The 24215-nt window shown below is 45.2% G+C and overlaps 1 long non-coding RNA gene across 1 annotated transcript; it reads right to left on the reverse strand.

Annotated features, from left to right (window-relative positions):
- Positions 1-704: 704 nt before the first annotated feature.
- LOC143270087 (uncharacterized) lies at positions 705-23477 on the reverse strand. The gene is made up of 3 exons (XR_013047011.1): positions 23092-23477; positions 5057-5224; positions 705-2795 (listed from the first exon to the last, which is right to left on the reverse strand). It is a non-coding gene; the product is annotated as an uncharacterized LOC143270087 (long non-coding RNA).
- Positions 23478-24215: the final 738 nt, after the last annotated feature.

Below are 24215 nucleotides of genomic sequence, written 5' to 3' on the forward strand. Positions count from 1 at the left end.
ATCTTTTTGCTTTCTACCACCACTCCCTGGGATTAAAGGTTGGCTTTCTGGGATTAAAGGTGTGTCACCATGCTTGGCTGTTTCCAATGTGGCCTTGGACTCAAAGAAATCCAGAGGGATTTCTATCTCTGGAATGCCAGGATTAAAGGTGTGAGTGCCACCATTTTCTAGCCTTTGTATTTAGTGGCTGTCTGTTCTCTGACCCCAGATAAATTTATTAGAGTACACAATATTTTGGGGAACACAATACCACCACATCTCCTCTCTTTTTGTCTAAAATTAAAAAAGCTTATAACTAATAGAAGAAAAACTATATTCAATAAGTATATGCAATATACAGTCAAGATTACATTCACAATGTCTAGTCCATTAACATTTGACAGATCCAGACAAAAAACTCCATTATATATATTAACAATGTCCAGTCCAGTAACATCTGATAAACTCAGACCAAAAAATTTTCATTACTTATCTTATTTAAAATAAGTAAGCCGGGCGTCGGTGGCGCACGCCTTTAATCCCAGCACTCGGGAGGCAGAGCCAGGCGGATCTCTGTGAGTTCGAGGCCAGCCTGGGCTACCAAGTGAGCTCCAGGAAAGGCGCAAAGCTACACAGAGAAACCCTGTCTCGAAAAACCAAAAAAAAAAAAAAATAAAATAAAATAAGTAGTTCCTTTTTAAAAGTAGATTCCATAATCTCCCTTTTTATCTTATCACATCCATATTCTTTTTCTTTTCTTTTCATAATAGATTCATTAGTCTACCTTTTGTCATTTTTATATCTTCCCCTTTTTCTTCAGTGTAGATTCAGTGATCTACCTATTTATCCTATTATTTCTTTATCTTTTTTCTCAGAGTAGATTCGATGATCTATCTCATATCTATATTCTCTTTTTCTTTTTGCTTTCTAGGGGTGAAGATATCTTCAGGGAATCTTGAAAAGAAAATTTTGGGGTTAATCATCAAGTCCTGTATCGTTTGTCCAGTCTCTGCATAATAGGAAAGTTCAGGGCTTGTTTCAAGTCCTTGTTCGAGTAGTCTGTCAGGCTGGATCATCTCAGCTAGTCCTCTCGAAATTGTCCTGACCAGTTTGTAGTCCAAAGTCGATTTTTCCATGGTGTTAATCGGCTTAATGGCTTTATCATAGTCCATGTGGAATCATCTTTGTAGGATCCTGTCATCTTTTTGAAGATTTCAAAGTCATTGTTAGGCGTGGTCATGGTTTCCTGTGGACTTTTTTTTTTTTTTTTTTTTTTTTTTTTTTTTTTTTGTGCCTCCTCTGTGGTCTGGAGCAATCACAGTCTGATAAATGTCTGTCTCTCAGAACCATGAACATTCTTCCCTAGAACAGGAAATCTTCACAGCAATTTCTCCCCACCATTTTTCTTGCCAAACTTTTCCAAACTGACCTTTGCCGATGCTTTCGATGGTCCTGGCAATTCTTCTCTGAACCAGCAGCAGTAAACCCTTCGTCCCAGGTAGCAGCATCACTGCAGTCACCAACATGATGAGAAGGAGCTGGCAACGTGGAGCAGTAGCCACTGCTTCCATGGTCCCACCACTGATTGTGGCTCTGTACGGGCTAAAGCTTCTCCCAAGCCTCATAGGCTGGCCTCAAGCTCGAGATCCTCCTGCCTCTGTCTCCTTCAGCAAATCCTATGGGTGTGTGCCACCACAACCGGCTGAGTGTAGCTTGGGCCTGAGCTGGGGCTCACAAGGCCACAGGCAAACAGCTTTCTCATGAATTCGTAACACGAACGTTGGGCGCCAGATGTTGCAGGAATCTTAAAAGTACTTATTAATAAAAATCAAACCTGAGGCCAGTTATTGGGGTCAATGCTGGTAGATCAGAGAGACAGAACAAGCCACAGCTATCTCACCTCGTCAGTTCCTCAGCTGGTCTTGTTTCCTCAGACTGGAGGCCTCTGAGTCCTCATCCAGAATGAATCTCAGCTGAACTGTGTTGCTCCAAAGTCTGAATGCTTAACCAGCCAAAATCTTAACCAGCCAAAAGCCTCTAGTTTCTGGTCCTCACGCCTTATATATCTTTTTGCTTTCTACCACCACTCCCTGGGATTAAAGATTGGCTTTCTGGGATTAAAGGCGTGTCACCATGCTTGGCTGTTTCCAATGTGGCCTTGGACTCACAGAGATCCAGAGGGATTTCTATCTCTGGAATGCCAGGATTAAAGGTGTGAGTGCCACCATTTTCTAGCCTTTGTATTTAGTGGCTGTCTGTTCTCTGACCCCAGATAAATTTATTAGAGTACACAATATTTTGGGGAACACAATACCACCACAGAGACCTTTGTGCAGGCTTGGCCTCTACTCCAACTATGCACTAATTAAGGGACCAGTGTAATTTTATCACTGAGTTACCCAGAAGACACACGCTTGCCAACTGATCAGTTAGCACCACAGAAACTTTTTGCTGACTACAACAGTACCATGCCTTCTGACTCCATGCATCAAGAAGGTCAACACTGTCTGGTAGTATTCCTATAAAAACCATATAGCCTTCAACCTAAGCTTGAGAGAATGCCACACAAATCCATACAGGGAAACATCTATAAAATATCGAGTGGCAGCGACATGTGACCTTACCTTCCAGTCATCGGGTACCAGGTCCTGGAGCACCTTCCTCTTTGGCCATTCCTTGGTCAGCTCAGCAAAAGCCAACTCCTGCAGATGGTACACAGCCATCTTGGCAGAACGCTGCTGAACTCAGCCTCTGCCCTTTGCTTCCAGACTCATCTCCTTCAAATAATCTGTCTGTCCTGATTCTGGGAAAAAGACCTGCAAGAGTGAGCCGTGAAAACAAAGTGGCTTCAGTCACAGCCAGTGATTACACACGATGCCCTTCTTAGCAGGATAAAGTCTATGACACTAGCACACAGGGGTAAAGACAGGCAGAGCCTCGGAGTTCACTGGCCAGCCAGTGTAGCTAACGAAGGCAAATCCCAGAGTCATCTCGGGACTCCACCTTTAAAAGTAAGGTGGAGCGAAACTGAGAAAAGACTCTCAATGCAGACCTCTGACTTCAACATGCATGTTCACACATGTGCATGCAACCTACACATGTACGTGTACACACACACAAACACATCCACATACATATTCCCCCACCACACAAAAAGTAAGGCAGAAGGAGGAGATAGCTCAGTCTGTTAAGGTTGGTCCCCAAAGCCCACATTGAAAAGACAGGTGTGGTGGTGCACACTCGTCACCACACCACTGGAGGAGCCGAGGCAGGAGGACCTCTGGGGCTGGCTGGCTGGCTGGCAAGCCTAGCAGCCTGGCAGACCTAGGCCAATGTCTCAATAAAACAGGGGACAGCTATTGAGGGGTGACACCTGAGGTTGTCCTCTGGCCTTCACATCTGCACACCCACATGCACCTGCACACAAACAAATATCTACACACACACACACACACACACACACACACACACACACACACACACACACACACACGAGCACACAGACAAGTGAAAATGTAATATAAAAACGGAGTCAAGAAAACGAAAATGAAGAACAGACACATTCCAACAAAAAAAATCTAAAACTCTAAATAGGAGGGAATGTTTTAGTTTAAAAAATATAGTAATAGGGGTTGGAAAGCGTGGGAGCCCACATTCGGGTTCCTCGTGGCTTTACCCAGCAGGTCCGCATAGAGGATGATCAGGACCACGGGCCTGAGTGCAGGTGTCTGAGATGGTCTGCACTTGGCTGTGCTGGGGGAGGAGGTCTTTTGCTTCACCCCTTGGCGTCTCTATAAAAACCCTGGACCAGAGACAATCGGGGCCCGTTGGAATAGGTTCCAGGCCCTCTCGAGGCTATCCTTTATTTTCTATCTGTTTATCTCTGCAATAAGTCCTTCTATCTAATATTTCCTGCTGATGGCACTCAAGAAAACTCTGGGGAACTGTGGAGCTGGTGGGTAAACACCCCGCAGGAAAGATGGCTCAGCAGTTAGGAGCACTTGTTGCTCTTGCAGAGGACCTGGATTCGATTCCCAGCACCCACAAGGTGGCTCACAACCATCCGTAACTCCAGTTCCAGAGGATGTGACACTCTCTTCTGACTTCCATGGGCACTAGGCACTCATGTGGTGCATGTATACACATGCAGGGAAAATATTCATGCATATAAAATAAATCTAGGAAAAATTAATACAATAACTAGGGTTTGGGGAGATGGTCGACGGATAAAGTTCTTGTCATGCAAGCATGAGGGTTGGAGTTTGTACCCCCAGCACCCACAGAAAAGCTGGGTAGGCACAGCAGCCACTGGGAACCCCAGCACTTAGGAGGTAAAGACAAGGGCAAACTGGCTAGCTAGACTATCCAGAACTGCTGAGCTTATTCAGCAAGAGAACCCACCTCAATAAATAAATATGTGATCAAGGAAGACAGTCAAGGTCGACTGCAGACCTTCACACAAGCACACCTACATGCATGTGCACCTGCAAATACATGTGTGCCTACACACAGGCAAACACACATATATGTTGTGGTGGTTTGAATGAGAATGACCCCATAAGCTCTGATGTTTGAATGCTTGGTCTCCAGTTGATGGAACTGTTTGGGAAGGTTAGGAGGTGTGGCCTTGTTGGAGGAGGTGTGTCACTGGGGTGGGCTTTGAAATTTCAAAGGATTCTTGCTGTTCCCAGTTCTCTCTCTCTCTCTCTCTCTCTCTCTCTCTCTCTCTCTCTCTCTCTCTCTCTGTCTCTCTCTCTCTCTCTCCCTCTCCCTCTCCCTCTCCCTCTCTCTCCTGCTACTTGTAAATCAAGATCTGAGCTCTCAGCTGCTCTGCCATGATGAACTCTGACCCTCTGGAACCATGAGCCCAATTAAACACTTGCTTGTAAGTTGCCTTGGTAACTAAGACATAAGTGCATCATACTCTCTCACTCTCACACCCCTCCACGGAAGAGACAACAAAAGCCTTCAAAGAGTAAACAGGACACAAATGAGGAAGCAGGATCCACAGAAGATACAAGGAGGAGTGCCAGGCACAGCACACATCCTCAATGTCTTGAGAAGAATCAATACTCACAGGCCCGTGCTCTGACCTCATGTGATACGCAAGCCCAGCCTTTGACCTGTATGGTTTTCCACAGTGGTGACATTTCAGGGTCAACTTCTCCAGCTCAGCTGCCTCTTTGTCACATTTTCTAACATAGTACAGATATCCCATGATGCTGGTGAAGGTACTGGAGCAACTCTGAGCACAGGGAAGAAGTCTATGTTAGATTCATACATGTTTCACATGATCCCTCAATTTCTCAGAAATCATCACGCACCACAAACCACAAAAAGACAGTGAGACTACAAGATACTCACCTGCAATTCCCATTGGCACAACCCTCCTTCTCCTAGGCAACCCTGTCTATGAGCCATATTGTCAATCAGTTCACTGATCACTGAGAAAGTATAACCACATACCTACTCTGTGTCAGAGCTTCCTTCTTGGATTGTGACCCAATTCCACCCCAGTATCAACTAGCCAGCAACATCCAGTTCATCACAGTATGAGCTCATGGGAATCATCTTCATCATGATAAAGGAAGAATAGTAAAGAAGCCCCTTTGTGGGGCTGCTGAGATGGCTGTAATCCCAGCACGGGGAAGGCTGAGGGCAGAGGAATGCAAAAGTTCAAGTTCAGTCTGGGCTACATAGTCACTTCTGATCAGCCTAAGCCACAGGGTGAAACCCTGTCTCAAACAAAAGCCAAGTGTGTGGTGGCACAGGTATGTAATCCAAGCACTCAGGAGGCAGATGCAGGATGATTGCAAGTTACAGGCCAGCCTAGGCTTCACACTGAGTTTCCAGATACTGAGACCCTACCTCAAAACTGTATTTTTTCCTATTACATTGGTCTGTGTTGCTATGCTTACCTGTCTCGTTGTTTCCCATGCCTGTATGCCCAACCTACTACACAGCCGCCACAGAGTGGACATTTAAGAAATGTTATCTAAATGAAGGAATTCATCAGGGAGATCCAAGATGAACAGGAATCCTTTCTTTTGTATTAGCCATGGAAAAACTTAGCACATTGACTACACAAAATAATAAATCAGTGCCACAATTAAGTAGCTTGAAAATATAAAGGTTCCTTACAGCTGTTTTTATTTTTCTTCCCAAGTTTGTCAAATTAATTATGAGCACACATCTGATGTGGAGGAGGGGGGTTGCAGGACTACCACTAACCGAATCACATATTCCATTTTTACTGTAATGTGCATTTTTACTGCAAGCCAGGTTTTCCTCCCCCACACTAGGATTATACCTGCACTGTCCAATCCAGGAGCCGCTAGCTACAGATGGCTACTGAAATTTAAGTCAATTAAAATTAAATAAAATTTATAATTCGGTTTTTCAGTCGCACTAGCCACATCTCAAGTGCCCCAAAACCATACCTGGCTGGTGGCTATGATGCTCCAAAGTGCAGACACAAAACATCTTTCTCAGCACTGTCTACACAATTTCAAAAATGTCCCCAGAAAACCTCACTTACTTCTTAGCTCCCACGATCCTGGTGCTCCTCTGTGGCTTAAAGGCTGTGGGTCCCGGGGTCTAGCAAATCACAAGCACACGAGTGAGTGCCAGGGACCTCTGAACCTCATCCACAAAGAGATGACTCCCCCTTGTGCCTAGACGGGAAGCTCTCGCGGGCAACTCCTTCAAATGGAAGGAAGGTGGGTGACACTTGCTAGGAAACGTGTGCCATGCTATATTTCTACAGTGTGAAGGCGGGCTGACAATACCAGAGCTTCCATCTTTGCCCATTCTCAAAGCCCTATCCTAGAGGAAGGATTGAAAACGGAGACGGAAAAAAAAATTGTGAGACCAAAATGCCTCCATCTTAGAAATAAGGCCCAAGCTTTCTCCATTTTAGGTTCAGGCCTTGAGTTACTGGAACCAGTGGACCCAGATTCCAGGAATTAGAAAGTGCAAAGTACAGAGTCACAAGGTATTCATTTGGTGATGACTGTTTAACCACGAATGTTCCAACTCTGCTTTCCAGAGTAACTGTCTGACCACAGAAATGTCCCCACCTGAGGGCAGCCAATGAGAAATGGTGATGGGCAGCCACCTAGAAGTGAGCCAATCAGAATTGTACCTGTACTAGCACCTCTAACTGATGTAACCTCGTGGTTTTTACCTTTAAAAACTGAGTTTGCAGAGGGGCGGGAACCTTCTCCGGCCTCCATTGTGTTGGATGGCTTGATGAAGTCCCTGCCTAGGCTTGTATTGCTCCCCAATAAAGCCTTGCTTTTGCATTCCGGTATGCTCATCTTTGGTGGTCTCTCTGGGGATTGTGATCTGGGCACAAAAATAAAAGGAACGGGAGGAACTGGGGATGCTGAAGGAATATAAACTAATTACAATCTGTTCGAGGAACTGAGTCCGAGGATATGGGGAACAGGCAAAAATAAAAATGGGAGAGGAAAGGGGGACAAGTGGTTCTGATATAAAAGGGTGGGGCCTATGATGGGCTTGGATAAAAAACTCCGAGTTCAGGACAAAAGCAAGGGACCGCCTGTTCTGGGCTCGACAGTTCTATCTCCAAAGTATAATGTCACACCAAGAAACTCATTGTGGTGAGTGCACCGAGTCTGGAAGACATCACTTCCCCTCGACGCCCATTTCACCCAAGGGCTCTGGCCAGACCAGCGCCATTTCTGCTCTCCTTGCCTCTTCCGACTGTGGTCTCGGCTGCAACTAGCCCTGTTCTGAACATCTACTACCAACCACCTAGCGGCCCTCCAAGGGGGCTGTGGCGGGAGAAAGTCACCTGACGACTCATCTCCGGCTTCTTTTGAGACCCCGCCCCCATCACAACAGGAGGATTAGGGAGGTCATTGGGGCCAGAGGGTTGGAGCAAGTGGGCGGAGTCTGAAGATTTAAGGGGTCCTCATGAACCCCAACCATGGAGTTCTGGCTGTTTGCCCCACCCACCCCCAAGTGATGTTACGAATGCAAATAGAGTTCGATTATTGCCCCTTTATTGATCTTAAATTACAGATCCATTCTCACTCCCCTCCCACATAGCTCTTTCATTGCCAAGGGTATAGGCAGTGGCTGAGCAGAAAGGGCAGCTAGGTGAAGATTTGCAGGCTATAATTAATAGGGACAGGTCTCTCCTTATCTACTAACTTCATGTCTCCAAACTTGTCCAGCTTTTGGATTTTTTTAGTGGGGTCCCTAGGAGGTCCCTAGGAGTTTTTAAGTCTTGAAGTCTTTATAGACAAGCTATGTCTTCCAAAAGAACTATGTCTTTTCCTGCCGGAGGGATTAAAAGTGGTTCTCTCAGAGAGACTACCATGGCTTCTTTCTGAAGGGCTGCCCCAAGTCCTCTGGATGGAACTGAGATGGCTCCTTTTTGAGCGACTGTGTTGGCTCCTCCCAGAAAGACTGAGTCGACCCTTTGGGGAGGGACTGTGTCCTCTCCTCTCTCCGGGACTAAGAGACCTCCTTAAGGGCTTCTCCCAGGACTGGGTCAGCTCCTCCCCGAGGGGCTGTGACCTCTCCCCTTAAAGAGATTGGGATGGTTCAGGTCAGAGAGACTTTGAAGGGTTCTCACAGAGGGACTACTGTCCTGTCTCTGGGAGGGACTGCAATGACTCCTCTCAGAGAGATGTCTAAGGGTTCTGTCAGAGGAACTGCTATCCCTTCTCCGAGAAGGACTGCATTATCTCCTCTCAGAGATGTCCATGAGTTCTCTCCCAAAGGATGTGATTGGTCTTTTCAAAAGGCTTATTACGAAGGGCCCTCTCCCGGAAGAAGCCATGTTGTTCTTCCGTGTGTGTGTGTGTGTGTGTGTGTGTGTGTGTGTGTGTGTGTGTGTGTGTGTGTGTGTGTTTAAAGTGACTCTGCAGGGTTCTCTTCAAAAGGTTGTCAGGTTCCATTCTCTCTTGGGCCTGAAATCTACCTCCTACTTGAGAACATTCTTAGACTCAGGACAGGTGATTTCATCACTGTAGTTTTTCTTTGCTCTGCTGTTGACATTTTGAACTATACTCAAAGGTTGTATGATTGAATTAACTTGGATAGTGGTATCTCTTTCAGAAGCCATGGTCTCCAATTGCAAAGGTCTGGGTTGGAGAGAGCTCACTTGTTTTGACTGTTGAGTTTGTCTACACTGGTCACCTGTTCCCTGCAATCTGTCCTCTTGCTTAGGGTTCACACCTGTTGACCTTTGCTGGGCAACTGGTGTGCTGGCTCCTTTGCTATCTCCTGCTAAACAATAATCCTTGGCTTTTTGTTTGGGGTGCAAGTATTTTCTTGACCACAAATTGCCTGGCCTTGTCCTGTCCTCAGGCTTCTGTCCATTTCTATGTGCTATTTGGAATGCCTGCCTTAGGCCCTGGAAAAGCAGATGGTAGAACTTGGGCTGAGAGGATTTCTTAGGTTGTGTCTTTGAAGAAGCAGTGCTTGTTTGAACGGTTTCAATACTCTTGCTTCTTGATGGACACATCATTCTAAAAGGACTCTCTTCTGGGGTTCCACTATTTTTGTAGAGCTTTGTGTTTTGTGTCCCTTGGTGATTTTCTTCATTGGATATTTGAAGCCAAAGGTCTTTTTGAGGCTTGATTTTGACCATTTTTCTTCCTGATTACTTTCAAAGCCACTCTTGGATACAGAGTGAACCTGACAGAATTCATGGTGCTCAGAGTCTTCAGTGTCTGTCTTGCTGACCACACCATGGCTGTCCCATTGCTTTTTTCTAATGAGCACTTGTACAGAAGCTGGAGCCTGGGAAGATCTGGCCTGAAAATCTCTTGGAGTGGTTGGACTCTTGGAAGCTGGAGGATAGATTTTAGCTTTTCTTCGTGATGGTGATGTAGTGCTCTTCCATGCATCTGCTCTGTTTCTTCCATGATACTTTGAGACCTGAGGTCTTTTCCCAGTTCTCAATCTAAAACCAAGATGCGACCGAATCTCACCCTGGCCATCAGGGAAGTTTAAAAGGTGGATCTGTGGGTAGACGAGAAGATATGGACCAAGAGCATACTGTAACTTATGTCAGCAATTAAATCCTGAATATTGGCCACACTATAAGCAGATGGGATATTTCAGGACAAGTCCTGATGAGAAAGGTGGAGGGACATTGTGGGGTACTTGACTTTCTATGGTTTTTGCTGCTGTTTTTAGCTGTAGATCTTTTAGTAGATGGTGCTGTTCTGAGATATCCCTCTTGGCCTGGAAAAGACAACTTGCCTTGAGGGAGTGGTCAGAGTCAAAAGTCCTTGTCGGTGAATCGCTCTGAGTTTTTACTCTGGTCCCTGGAAACAGGGTCTTCCCTATTGTAAGGTATCTCGAGAGAAGACTCTGCTTCATTAAGGCAGGAAACTGAGCCCTTTTACATGAGACAGACACGTTCTGAGTGACTTCCTGGAATATACCACTGAGTTTTGAGTTTGTTTTCTTTATTCCCAATCTAGTACCACAGTATTGTATTATGGAAGATGTGGATCCATGTGTCCACATCTTTAAGGGCATTCTTTTCTCATGACCATGGCATAAAATATGTCTCTGAATATAGTTTTTGACCACTGAAATCTGTGAAATTGTCTTAGGACCCCTCTCTAGTAGACACTGGGAAAATGCCATCAGTTCAACTGGAACCCAAAAAAAATTTTGAATAGATTGACATCATGGCTCCTTCTATTAAAAATGGCTGAGAACAAAGCTTCCTTTCCATAGTGTTCCCAGAACATTTCCCAGCATCAGCATATTGGAGAGATATTTCCTAGGGAGTTGCTGCCTACGGACATGACTTTGACAGACACTCTGTTGTCTACCCAGGAAAGAACAGATAGGATGTCTTCGAGCCTCTCTCTAGTTCTGCCTGAAACTCCGAGGGTAGTCATCTCAGTGGATATGGAGAATAGCCCTGGAGTGAATCCCCAAATTCCTCCATTTGCTTCTTTTCAGTTGCTTCCTCAGTTAGGGCATCCACTTCCCAGATGTCAGGATATAGGATCCCACAGTGTTCCCGATATCAGAGGGAAGCACCAAGGGAAGGGCTGATGAACGGAACATAATAGTGTCTGTATAGGACTCTGCAGATGGTAAAATACCAACAGCCAAGTTCTTCATAGCCAAGACTCTTGATACCTCTGGCATTTCAGAACCCTGAAAGCGCCCTCACTCAGTTGTTTTGACAGAACTTGAAATAAATGGGATTGAAGGGCTGGGTATGAACCCAGAGAAGTAATTCTGTGCTTGTGACTTTTCTGATGTTATCATTTCTGAGTCTCTATCCTCACACACTCATCTTTGATTCAAATCCTCAATTTCCATTACTTTAGGGGATTCTGTTTTGATCCCTAGAGATTTTTCAGCTTGAAGCCTTTGCTAATGAGTTAATACTGGAGGTTCCTCAAGTGGAGATGTTTGCTGTAAGATTAATTCTGCAAAATTCTCTTGAATATTTGCCCTTGGAGTTCATTCCATAGGTTTTACTATGTCTTGAAGATGGGAATAAATTCACACCATTCTTTAGTTTTACTTTAATGCTTGATTTGTGGCAACTCCTATTGGTTCTATAGCCTGGAGACTTGGTCCTGGAGCCAGCTCTTCAGATTTTACAATCAGAAGCAGGGGTTTGGGGACTGTTAGACCCCAAAGTTTAGGGTCTCGAGTGGGTGCCCCAAGAACCCAGACTCCGATCCAGTTGATGCAACAGCAAGAGGTGTTTATTGTTGCAGCTGTACAGTCGGGAAAACTCAGCTTCAGAGCGCAAGAGTCGCGCCTATTTTAATCACACAGGTACTTTTAAAGGAAAAACCCATGAAAGCCGTAAGATTACAATTCCCATACAATTTTTGTTTCACAAGATCATGGTCTGATCACAGAGTGGGTACAGTCACGTCCGAATGTACATTCTTCCTGAAACCTCGAGGTGGGTATCAGGGCGGGAGTGGAGTTTACACAAAGGTCACAGTGGTCCTTCCTGGAACACCTGCAACTATCCCAGTCACAGTTGAGCGCATCTCTTAACAGAAATCTTTTTACATTGTTACATTGTGGCAGGGGTGGTTGAATAATGGCTGAGTCAGATTGCCCTTGGAACTAGTTTTCTTTTTAGTTCCTTATTCTCCTGGGACTTGGGGGGTGTAAGCCTAAAGGGTTTAGGGTCTTTCAGGGACCAATACAGTCTTTATAACTTGAAAGCGCGACAACTCTATTCTTTCTAAAATTTCATGTGTTGGTGCTGTGATTAATGTCTTAGATTGCACATTTTGTAGCCAAAGACTTAAGCAAATTCTGCCATATCACATTGTGCAATTTGGAAGTCAAATCAGCATGTTTTGACCCTTGAGAGGTTGGCTCTGGTATCATCACAGACTCTAGAACTTGAAGTGGCAGTCCAGAGATAACTTCCACAGATTTGGAAATATTGGGAAGAGCAACTGACTGAGGAACTTGAAGTGGTGTCTTTGAGGATTCTGTCACTTGACCTAGCAGCTTTGGACTGATCGTTACAAAGTTTATCATTTAATCCAGTGGTTCTATTGGAGTTATGTTTAAAGTTCCCATGCTTATATCCTGGGGCTTTGTTAGCCTACCTGCTACCTCCCCTGGCTGCCGTGACTCACTCGGAGTCTTTATCTCCCACAACTTGACTGGCTTGCTGAGTTGACAAGTCTAATGATTCTTCTATTTGCAGCCATGGCTTAGAGGTCAAATTTACAGATTCAGTAATCTGAGGTCCTTGCCCTGGTTTTATCCCTGAAACAGAATCTGGAACGTGATAAGATGGGCTTGATGGCAATGCTACAGATTCCCTTTGGGAAATTTTCTCAGAGCCCACCACCACAGGTCCTAAGTCATGAGGACATGGCCTTGGAGATTTTTCTACACATGCAGAATTCACACACTGAGGACTTGGCCCTGGGGTGCATGCAGAATTCACACACTGAGGACTTGGCCCTGGGGTGCATACAGAAGAATTCACACACTGAGGACTTGGCCCTGGGGTGCATGCAGAATTCACACTCTGAGGACTTGGCCCTGGGGTGCATACAGGAGAATTTACATCTTGCCAGTTTGGCTCATGGATGCACCCAGTAGAATCTTCACATTGCAATTTTGGTCCTAAAATGCAGGCTGAAGAAGTCATTCCATGCAAATGTGGCCCAGGGTTGCACACAGACTTTATACATTGAGGGTCTGGCTTTGGAATGCATGCAGAGGAATTCATATCTTGTAATTATGGACCACATTTACACCCACTGGTATTTATATATTGAGAATTTGCATTGGGAGTGCATACAGAATTCACATATTCTGAGTGTGGCCCAAGGCAGAACAACTTAGATTTTATACCTTGAAGGTCTGGACCAGGGTGCAACTCAGACAATTCTATATTTTGTGTTCTGGTGTTGGATGCCATAACATTTTACAGTGAATCTGTGGCCCTGCACTCGGGTCACAGGAAGCCCTACCTTGCAGTCTAGGCTCATGCTTGAATTCCAGAGATGGCTCATCTGGCAGCTTGGTTTCTGTGCATACCTCAGAAGGTTTTATCTCTTGTAACTGTGGCCCAGGGTTGAACTCTAAAGACGGAGGACTTGTTCCCAGGCCCAACTCAGAGGATATCACATCTTGCAACTGTTGCTCTGAATTGAATTCCATAGATTTCAGGTCTTGAAGCTTTGTACATAATTCTGATGACTTGATATGTTGCAAATGTGGCTTGTGACTAAAGACTATCAGTTTTATATTTTGAAGTTGTTGCTTTTGACTTAATTTGTGAGACTTCAGATCTTGTTTCTGATTTCTGGCATTGAGTTCAGAAGGCACCACACTATAAACTGTTGAGTATGAGGCCTGCTTAGAGAATCCCACAAACTGTAATTCTCTACCATGATTGATCCCAGTATCCTTCACTGTCTGGACATATGTGGACTCAGACTTCACACCTTTCAACTTTGATCCACAATTGACTACCTGAGGTTTCATACCTTGAAGATTTAATTCTGGTGTTAACATAGATAATTTCCTGTCCTGTAAATGAGTGGTCTCCAACTGCAAAGGTTCCCTCTCAACTGCCTTACCAAATGTCCATTTTAAAGATATTACATCTTGCCACAGTGGCTGATCTACAGAGCCCACGAGTTTCTCTTTTTGAACTGTGTCCTTGAAAATCACTTTGGAAGACTTCATACCCTGTGAGCATAGGCCAGAACTGACCTCCATAGATCATCTATATTGAAGCTTTGTCCCCAGATGACTGAGAGTATTTTTCATCTTGTAACTGAGGGCCTGAGTTTAACTTCCCAGATTCCCCATTTGGGTTCTTGGACTCCACTGTCACACCTTGTAACTTTGGGCCATGATTAAACTCTACAGATTCCTTAGCTAGGAGCCTTTGCACTTGAGCCAACTCAGACGGCTTTTTATTTTGTGTCTGTGGTCCAGAATTGAGGTCCACTGCTGTCACACCTAGGGATTTTATCTGTGTTATCACCTCAGAAGATTTTATACTTGTAATGTATTGTCCCATAGAGTTCACACCTTGAAGCTTCATACACATGATCAGCTCAGGATATTTCAAATCTTATAAAGGGGAGACTGAGTCCAGTTCTACAGATTTTGTACCTAAGAACATCTTCCTCAGGGTGAAATCATGTTTCTTACCTTGTAACTTTGAACTAGGTTTGATTTCATCAGATTTCATACCATGAGCTCTCTTTCCTCTATTGACTTCAGATGTCATATCTTGTAAGTGTGGTCCAGAACCAAAGTCTACAGACATGATTGTCTATACCCATGATTGTCCTTTAAGATTTCAGGTCTTATAACTGCGGGCCTGATTCACAGTCTTCCATTTCCATTTCTTGAGGCTATGTCCTCAGAAATGAGTTGGATTTTATACCTTACCACTGTGGCCTAGGTTTACAGTCTAGCTTGACAGGTCAAGTGTTGGTTCCCATAGCTAATTTAGTAAATGGTCTACCTTTCAACTGTGAGCTGGGACTTAACTTAGGACATTTCATATTTTGGGACTCTGTTTCAGATGTCAAGTCAGAACATTTTGCACACTGCCACTGGGGCCCAGAGATGTTCTCAGATTCATACCTTGAGGCTTTGTCTGAATGCCAACTCAGAAGATTTTCCACATTTCAACTCTATATCGTTTTGTGATTGTGGTCTTTGGCTTAAAGCTCCATATTTCCCTTCTGAGGACCTGTGACTCTTGTTTAAACACTGAAGGTGTCACAGCTCGAGGCTGTGTTCCTGGGGATGACCCTAAGGGCTTCCCTTCTTGTGGCTGTATTCCCGGGTTCAATTCAGGAGAGCTCCTTTCTTCTAAGCAAAACCTGGGATTGAATGTCCATTTTGTATTATTGATCTTTGACCTTAAGTTTGGGTCACATGCTTTCATACTTCTAAACTGTAGCTCAGATTTGAAATCAATAGTTTTGGAACTCTGAGACTGATGTTTACCCTGTGACTTCGGCCTCATAATCAACTCATCAGATGTTTTCACTTCTCTTAGTTGTACCGAGGATTTTAACTCTTTAGCTGTGACATCTTGAGGTGGCAACCTAAGATTCAGTGTAGATTTCCTAACTTGCCAGTCAGACAGTGGTATAGAGTGAACAGAATTTGTAATTTCAAGCTGTGGTCTGTGGTGTAATAATCACATTATCAAGGTGTGAATCCTTCCTCACGAATTCCAGGGCAAAACCCTCAGTGTGAACATTCCAACAGGTGTAGTCTTGGGCCACTTCTTCTTGGTATGAGTCATGGTAGAACATTTCCAGCACCACAGATTATGTGTGTAAGTTCTGTCTGGTGCAATACCAAAACACATTTACACCTCACTTTTCACACAATGAGACTGTAGCTCTGAGGTTGATGCAATATTTTCCTCTGATTGTAGCTCTGGTCCTGGGGACAACTCAGGAGTCTTCACACACTGTACTTGTGGCCCAAGGTTAAAATCCATGAATTTTTTTCCCTGAGGTTTTGGCCCCAGAGTCATATCTGAGGTTCACACCTCCCAGCTGTATGGATCGTTTCTGTTCTGTAGATTTGACACTTGGAGATGGTGGCTCACGATTTAATCCTAAAAATTTCACACCATTTTGATCCCTTGAGGGCCTGGCTCACAAATTAATTTTTTTTCTGCAGTCCTAGTGCTAATGGAGAGGTTCTTTACTTGCTGTAACTGTGAATCAAGATGAAACTCCATGGATTTTCTCCTTGAATTTTTGACCTGACAAAACTGACCTGACAGTCAATTCAGATGACTTCATACCTCTCTGTTTTTGAAGAATTTTGAAGACAGCTTCAATTCTGCAGATGTGGCACTTTGAGACTGTAACCTAAAGTTTGACCCTATACATTTCTCCCTTTGAAACTCAGATATTGGTACCCACTGAACAGATTTTGTACTTCCAATTTGTGGTTCTGAATTTAGTGCCACAGTTCTCCCATCTTGAAGCAGTGGCTCTAACACTGGCTCCAAGGCCAACTGTGATCCTGAAGTCAATGGACAAGATATCATGTTTGGCACCTGTGGCTCACATTGACCTCTTGAGCTTTTACAAGGAGCCAATTCAAATGAGGGTGCATCTTTACATTGTACCTTAGAGAGGTTTTCTACCTGCAGATTTGGGTTCTGGATCTGACCCCACAGACAACATATCTTCGACTCCAACTGTTTGTTCAGCAGGTCTAACATCCCACCTTTCCACTCTGCTGAGCTTATCTGGTCATCCTGTCCAGGCTCAAGAGTTAAATCCATGGGTGCCATCCCCTGACACTGTTGTGTTGAAACTAAATCCACAAATTTTACTCCTTGGATCCCTTGTGTTTTGGCTATATTCCCAGGCTATATTTGGACTTTGCTGCTTCAGACATGAGATAATCACACATTTGCTATCTTGCATTTGTGGCTGCGAAGTCAGTTCCTTGGGTTTTACATCTTGTAGATGAGGCTCTTGTAACACCTCCACAGGCTTATCTTGAAACAGCATCCCCGGTACAAAAGTCACAGGATTCTCCCCTTGCTTCTTTGGTTCAAGTTTTAAGCCAATGGCGTTTACATCTTGAACACGGGTGTCATGGGCCAACCTGACAGTGTTCAAATCTTGAATTCTTGAACCTGGGATCAACTTCCCAGATTTCATACCATCTGAGAACTACTTGGAGATGCCACTGTAGATTTTATCCTCTCTAGACATTGTCCTAGAGTTTAGACTGCAGATTTCCTATCTTCTAAGTGTGGTCCTGAAGGTAGTAACTCAGATTTTAAACCTTTCAAGTTGGAACCCAGGGGCAGCTCCTCACGTTCCTTATCTTCTGCTTGTATCCCCAGAGCTGACAGTATAGATTTGACTTTCCCCAGCTCTGACTTTGACCTTAACTCCATATATTTCATGTCTTCCAAAGGTGGCCATGGCATTAACTCTTCTTGCTTTGAGGCTGTGATCCTCTTCACAGGTTTTATATGTCCCAAATGCTGTCTGTGGATCAATTCAGAAGATTCTACACCTTCTGCCTGTGGTCTTCTGAATGATCTCAGAATGATCTGCACCTGCTAAGTGTTTCCTAGGAGTCAATTTCATTGATTCTGTATTTGGTATGTGTGGCTCAGATGCTAGTTTATAAGACATTGGGTCTTCAAAGCTTGGTACTTGATTCCCTGGGACATATTGTATATCTTGAAAGAGTGGCTGTTGTGCTATTAACTCTGGCTTCATCCCTTGCCTCTCTGGCTGTGTGGTCAACTCAAATATTTTTACACACTCTAATCGTGGCCCTGAGTTTAACTCTGAAGTCTTCACAGCTTGAGGTTGAGTTCCTGGAATTACATCAAAAAATTTGACATCATGCAGCCATGGCCCTGAGTTAAAACTCACCTGCCTTGTATCTTGTAGCCCTGGAGTCACCTTTGCTGATTTGGGATCATGTATCCCTAACTCTGGAGCCATAGGGCTCATACCATGAGACAATGATCCTGGAGTTTGCTCCCCAAATTGGACCCCTTGATGTTTCATTCTAGAAGCCAACTCAGAAAATTTGGTGTCTTGTTGCCACAGTCCTGGGTTGACCTCCTCAGCTATCACTCTTGGATGTTGTAGTTCAGAGGCTGGGATTGGGCGTTTCATGCTGCAAAACTCTGATAGTTCCGGAGGCAGAACAAGCTTATCTTCAACCTGTGTCTCTTGGCCTAATGGCAGAAACGATTCTGGCATCAATCTCTGAGGCTTCCTATCTTGAAGCTGAATACCTGGCGTGAATTGTCCACATTTGAAACCTTGGTGCTTGATCTCTGGGATGGGGTCAGAGAATCTCACATGTTGCAAGCATGGTCTTACGTTTATGTCTACCCACTTCACAGGTTGTGGCTGTGGCTGTGGTTCTAGAGGCTTTGGCCCCAGGATAAATTCTGATGATCTGATTTCTGGCCCCAGGTAACATAATATTTTGTCATCAGATTTCACACCATAATGTGGGGGGGCCTGAGATGAAATTTACTGGGTTTCCCCCTTGAAGAAGTAGCCCTTGATATAACTTTGGAAATTGGACACTTTGCATTGTGGCCGTAGAATCAATTCCGATTTGACACTTAGCTGCTGTGGGCCTAGATTTAAATCCACAGACTTCACATTTGGGGGCTGTGTCCCCTCAATCAGTTCCTTCGGTGATAAACTTTGTAGACCTGGCTCTGGTTTTATCTTTTTGGGATCTACCTTTCCTACAGATGACTGTTGCATTACATTCACAGATTTCTTTTTTTTTTTTTTTAATGTTTTTGATAACTTAGACTTTAAAAAAAAAGATTTATTTATTTATTATGTATACAATGCTCTGTCTGCATGTGTCCCTGCAGGCCAGAAGAGGGCACCAGATCTCATTACAGATGGTTGTGAGCTACCAAGTGGTTGCTGGGAATTGAACTCAGGACCTCTGGGAGAGCAGTTGGTTCTCTTAACCACTGAGCCATCTCTCCAACCTTTCACAGATTTCTTATTTTGCAACTGTGATTCTCTATCCATTTGCCTAGACTTTACTTCATGGAGCTGTGGCCCTAGGATCACATCTTTAATGTGCGGTTTGGGTCCTGTAGTTAGCGCTGTAGGTTCTACAACTAGTACAGGTGGTTCAGTGATTACTTCTGCAGATTTCAAATTCTGGGCCAGGGACTCTGATTTCACACCTTGCACTCCTGGTTCTAGTCTCAACTCTAGAGATCCCATCTCAAATATGGGAGGAAGAGGAGGAGGAAGAGGAGGAGGAAGAAGTCCCTAAATTTGAGTCTATGATGTTCTGTTTATGCTTAGACTGAGATTGTGTGTGTGTGTGTGTGTGTGTGTGTGTGTGTGTGTGTGTGTGTGTTGTGTTGTGGTGGGATAGGAATGGAGAATACACAGCAGAGGCATGCTCTCCCTATTCCAGCATGCCAAGAGGGACCTGTTATCATGTTGTGATGCTAGCTAGTCTTAAGTACTTTGTAGGGGAGTGCATGCCACATTTCTCCATTTGAAGTTATTTTCTTTTGTTCATACTTTGCTTTTGGAAGTGACCATCTATAAATCCAACTCCTATCGGAGGTATGGGGGGCTAGTGTGATCAAGTCCCATTTCCTGGAGGAATACTGTAACACAACACATATTATTTGAAATTCTTGAGTAAGAAAGATTTGTCTCCCTCTCCCCACATTCTATTTGTTCACTTATATTTACTGGTATAGATTTGTGTATAGTTCTTTTGTACTTTGTGTTCCAGCTCAATATTGCTGTTATTCATTTTGTTGATCAAACTTTCCAACTTTTGCTGTGAAAACCCCGACTTTGTTAGTGGCAGCTGCAGTCTAGGCCAGTGTTTCCAGGTTCTTGGCCTTTTATTCAACAGACTGAAATAAGGAACGCAAACTTTATTCAAGGCAAACTGATGGGACAGATTAGAAAGGAATATCCGGTCAGGACTGACAATGAGCCACAGGAATGGAGGTCCTCAAAGGCTCCAGTCACTGTTTGGGACTTCTTTTATAGGGTTCAAGAGAAGGGGGAGTTTGTTTGCTAAGGGGGATAGTTTGGATGGCTCTACTTTGATTGACAGATTAAGTTATATAACCATTTCGCTAGCGTGTATGCCCCATCCCATAATATATTTGATTTTAATCATATCCAAGCCCAATTATAAATATGTATGAGATGGCAAATAGATTTCCCTAAAAGTTTACTTTGAAGACAAAGTTTACCTTATTGTGCATCTACCCTAAACCAGTTCAGACATATGTACTGAGAATACTTTTCAATTGACTCTGTCTATGTTTGATGATTGTTAAGGGGAGAAGGAACTTATTCTATAGTTCAGAGAGGGTGTGCATGCATCTCAGTGCAGGATAGGTGCATTATTTGGAGAGGAACTGACACTGTGTTGTACGTGTGGGTAAATGTCTCAGATTTCAAGCACATTGTTAGCAGAGGGGTGTGTGCATGGCCCAAACCAAGTGGAGTCCCAGGTTGCCAAACTACCACCTATGCTTGCCTGCTTCATTCAGCAGTCTGGGGAACTCTGGGTTCTGAGAAGTGGGGTAAGGTAAGAATTATATATCATTAAAAAATTAGAGCCAGTTAATTAATTAAAAAGAAGCATTGAATTCCTCCTGACATTCCCCAATTACCCCCACCCCTAACACCCTCCCCACCTCCCCCCCACCCCACCCCCACCCCCCGCCGCGCCGCAACATACACAGTGGTTATTTCTTCCAAGGCTATCTTGTGGTTAACTGCTGGCCTGAGCTGCCTCCTGGGTCTGGAATGGCACTTCCCACTTCAGGCGTCAGGCCACAGGGGCTATGCCCAGTCTTAGTCCTTGCTCCCAGAGCTTCATTTTTCTCTCAGCAGTAAAAGAGGAAGGACAACATCTGCCATGTATGGTGGTATTCTAATTGTACTGAAATGTGATTTTAATTGTATGTTAATAAATAAAGTTGCCCGGGGGTCAGAGCTATTAGAGCCATAGAAAGAGTGTGGCAGTGGTGGTGCACGCCTTTGATCCCATAGATCTCTGTGAGTTCAAGGCCACATTGGAAAAGGCCAGGCTTGGTGACTCACGCCTTTAATCCCAGGAAGCAAGCCTTTAATCCTAGGGAGTGATGGTAGAAAGCAGAAAGGTATATAAGGCGTGAGGACCAGAAACTAGAAGCATTTGGCTGGTTAAGCTTTCAGGCTTTGAAGCAGCACAGTTCAGCTGGGATTCATTCTGGATGAGGACTCAGAGACTTCCAGTCTGAGGAAACAGGACCAACTAAGGAACTGGCGAGGTGAGATAGCTGTGGCTTGTTCTGTCTCTCTGACCTTCCAGTATTCACCCCAATAACTGGCCTCAGGTTTGATTTTATTAATAAGAACTTTTAAGATTCATGCTACAGCCATGTTTTCAGTTCATCAATTCATGGAAACATGAACAGACATCAAAGGAGAGTGGTCCTGGACCAGTGGGAGTCAGCAATGCTGCTCATGACACTTTGGGGGATGTTGTTTACTGTGTCGGCTGCCTCAAGGTGGGACAAAATAAATAAAGAGTTGAGTTGGGTGTTTTGGAGTGGGGGAATGCTGCCAATGATGTCCACTCTCCTGTCAGGAGAGGTGACGGACGCCAATGAAGCGCTCCAAGAAAATCTAGGGCTTGTCCACAGATCTTGTTATGAAGATGGTTGGCTGGTAAAGATGAGTGACCCTCTAGAGTTGGACGAATTAACAGTGAAGAGGCATATGAGAAATTTGTGAAGTCCATGAGGAGTGACCATGGCACCTCCCACTTCCATCCCCAAATAAAAGTGGGAAGTAACCTGTGATAGCATGGGTGTCTTAAATTAGAGAAGACTTGAAATAACTTTTAGCAATACCAATGGATAAGATACTATTCTCAACAGTGCTACTGAAGAAAGTCCCCAACTCCCCAATGGATGCAGATAAACATAATGTACATATTTTTGTAAGACCCTAGACTAGGGGCTAAGCCCTGGTGTGTAGAATTCATGAGATTATCTATGATTAAAATTTATGAGGCTGAGTTTGATGAGGAACCATCCTTTAATCCCAGCATTCCAACAGGCAGATCTCTGTTACTTTGAGGCTAGTCTGGTCTACATAGCAAGTTCCAGGCCAGCAAGAGTTATGTGGTGAGACCCTACCAAAAAAAAGAGTGACTTATTTCAGGATAACAATGTTGTCTCATATAATATTATAACTCACCCATATCTATCCCTGAGTCTTTTTGTTTTATTGTTTTGTTGAGACAGGGTTTCTCTGTGTAGCCCTGGCTGTCCTCAAACTCACTCTGTAGACCAGGCTGGCTTCGAACTCACAGAGATCTACCTGCCTCTGCCTCCCAAGTGCTGGGATGTGTGTGCCACCACCGCCCAGCTATCCTTGGATCTTGGTCCAAAGACTTAATGTTCCTTCCCGTTAGAAATGCCTGGAGCACAGGGAAATGTTGTACAATGTCAGATGAAGGACAGTACTGTCTTCATTTCACCTTGAGCTGCATTGGCTGCTGTTGTTTTTCCACAGTGAAGCAGGGACCTTTGCAGCTTCGTGAAAAACAAACAAAACATTCATCCACTTAAAAGAGAGAGAGGAGAGAGGGAGAGCGGGAGGGGAGAGGAGGGAGGGGAGGGAGGGGGAGGGAGGGAGAGAGAGAGGAGATGCACAGCGAACTCGGTGCTCAGCGGCTGCCACACTGTCAGGAGGATGTATTTCTTTCCCTTTTCCCACTTCACCGAAGTGTTTTTGGGTTCTACAGACTGATCTGCAAAACTTTCCAGGTCCTTGACCCCTGCCAGGTTTATGTGATGGCCTCCCGCTTCTTAAAGAAATGGTTTATCTTACGCGTATAAATGTTTGCCGGCAGGTGTGGATGTACCACTTGCATGCCTGGTGCCTAGAAGTCCAGAGGAGGACAACCGTCTGGAGGGACGGGTGGTGCTGAGCCACCTGATGTGGGTGCCGCGAACAGAACTTGGTCCTCGGTTGGACCATCTTTCCAGGCGCCCCGCCACTGCCCCCTTTGAAATAGGGGAACCCTCTTAGGGGAGGCCAGTTTGGAACTCACAGTGCAGCTCAGGTGGGCCTCCAAACTGCAGCGATCCTTCTGCCTCAGTCTCCTCAGTGCTGCGGTGACACTTCCAGCTTGGTTGTCTTGCCCTTTCAGTCATCCGAAGGAATAGCCTACGCCGAGGCAGCTCCAGCCTGGGGCTCATGGGCTCCACTTACCGGGTCGTAACCTCTAGGGCCTACGCCTATCTGCTTGGAGAAAAGGTGCTGCGTGTTCACCTCCAAGGACTTGCTTTTGCCTCCGACCGTCGAGTGTCTGCACGCAGAACCTGCTTCCAACCTCTGTCTCCCCTGGAGACGCCCCCAAGTCCCCAGGACCGAGGGCGACCCGTCTCCATCCATCCCCACAGCCCCGACGCCAGCCGCGATCCTAATCTCTGCGCATGCTCACACCCGAGTCTCCGATTGGTCGCCTAGGAGCCTGTTTGTTTTCCCAGGATGCTCTGCGCTGCTGTCATGGTTACCCTCGTGTGCCTGTATCCTCACAGGGGACGCTAGTCCTGTGGGTGTCTTGACGGTGCCCGTGGCCACCAGACGCCGGCGACCTTGGCCCCTCCTCCTCCTTCTGCTTCCTCCTCCCCCGAGGGACCCTCGCGGGACCCCGAATTGGGTGCAGTGATGCCGGGGGTGACGTGGACTCCGGAGCGGGCGCTGCTGAGGGGCTTCTCCACGGAGGCGGAGCGGCGGCTGTGCACGCAGGAGGGGCGCTGTGGCTCAGGAGGGGCTGTGAGGACGGGGATGCCGGCCCTGGGTACGGAGAGGGGGCAGGAGGGGGCTGTGAGGACGGGGATGCCGGCCCTGGGTACGGAGAGGGGGCAGGAGGGGGCGGTGTTGTTCGGTGGTCTGAGATCTGGTGGTCTGGGAAAGTTCCCGAGAGACAGACTTGAGCTGATTTTCTTCCTTTAGGACTGACATGTAAGAGAGAGTTCGTCAGGGAAAAAAAAAATCGGGGTTGTGAAAGTATTGAGGCAGGTATGAGCTGGGGAGTATGAGGGAGTCACGAGAGATCCTGTGTGTTTGCATTGGCCTCCTGGGGGAGAATATCGAAGGTCGGACCTCGGCAACGGAAACTTTTCTGTGTCGGTTGGAATCTTTGTGAACAATTTCCCAAAGAAGGGTACT

The sequence above is a fragment of the Peromyscus maniculatus genome, chromosome 22 (assembly GCF_049852395.1).
Source record: "Peromyscus maniculatus bairdii isolate BWxNUB_F1_BW_parent chromosome 22, HU_Pman_BW_mat_3.1, whole genome shotgun sequence".
NCBI classification, from domain to species: domain Eukaryota; kingdom Metazoa; phylum Chordata; class Mammalia; order Rodentia; family Cricetidae; genus Peromyscus; species Peromyscus maniculatus.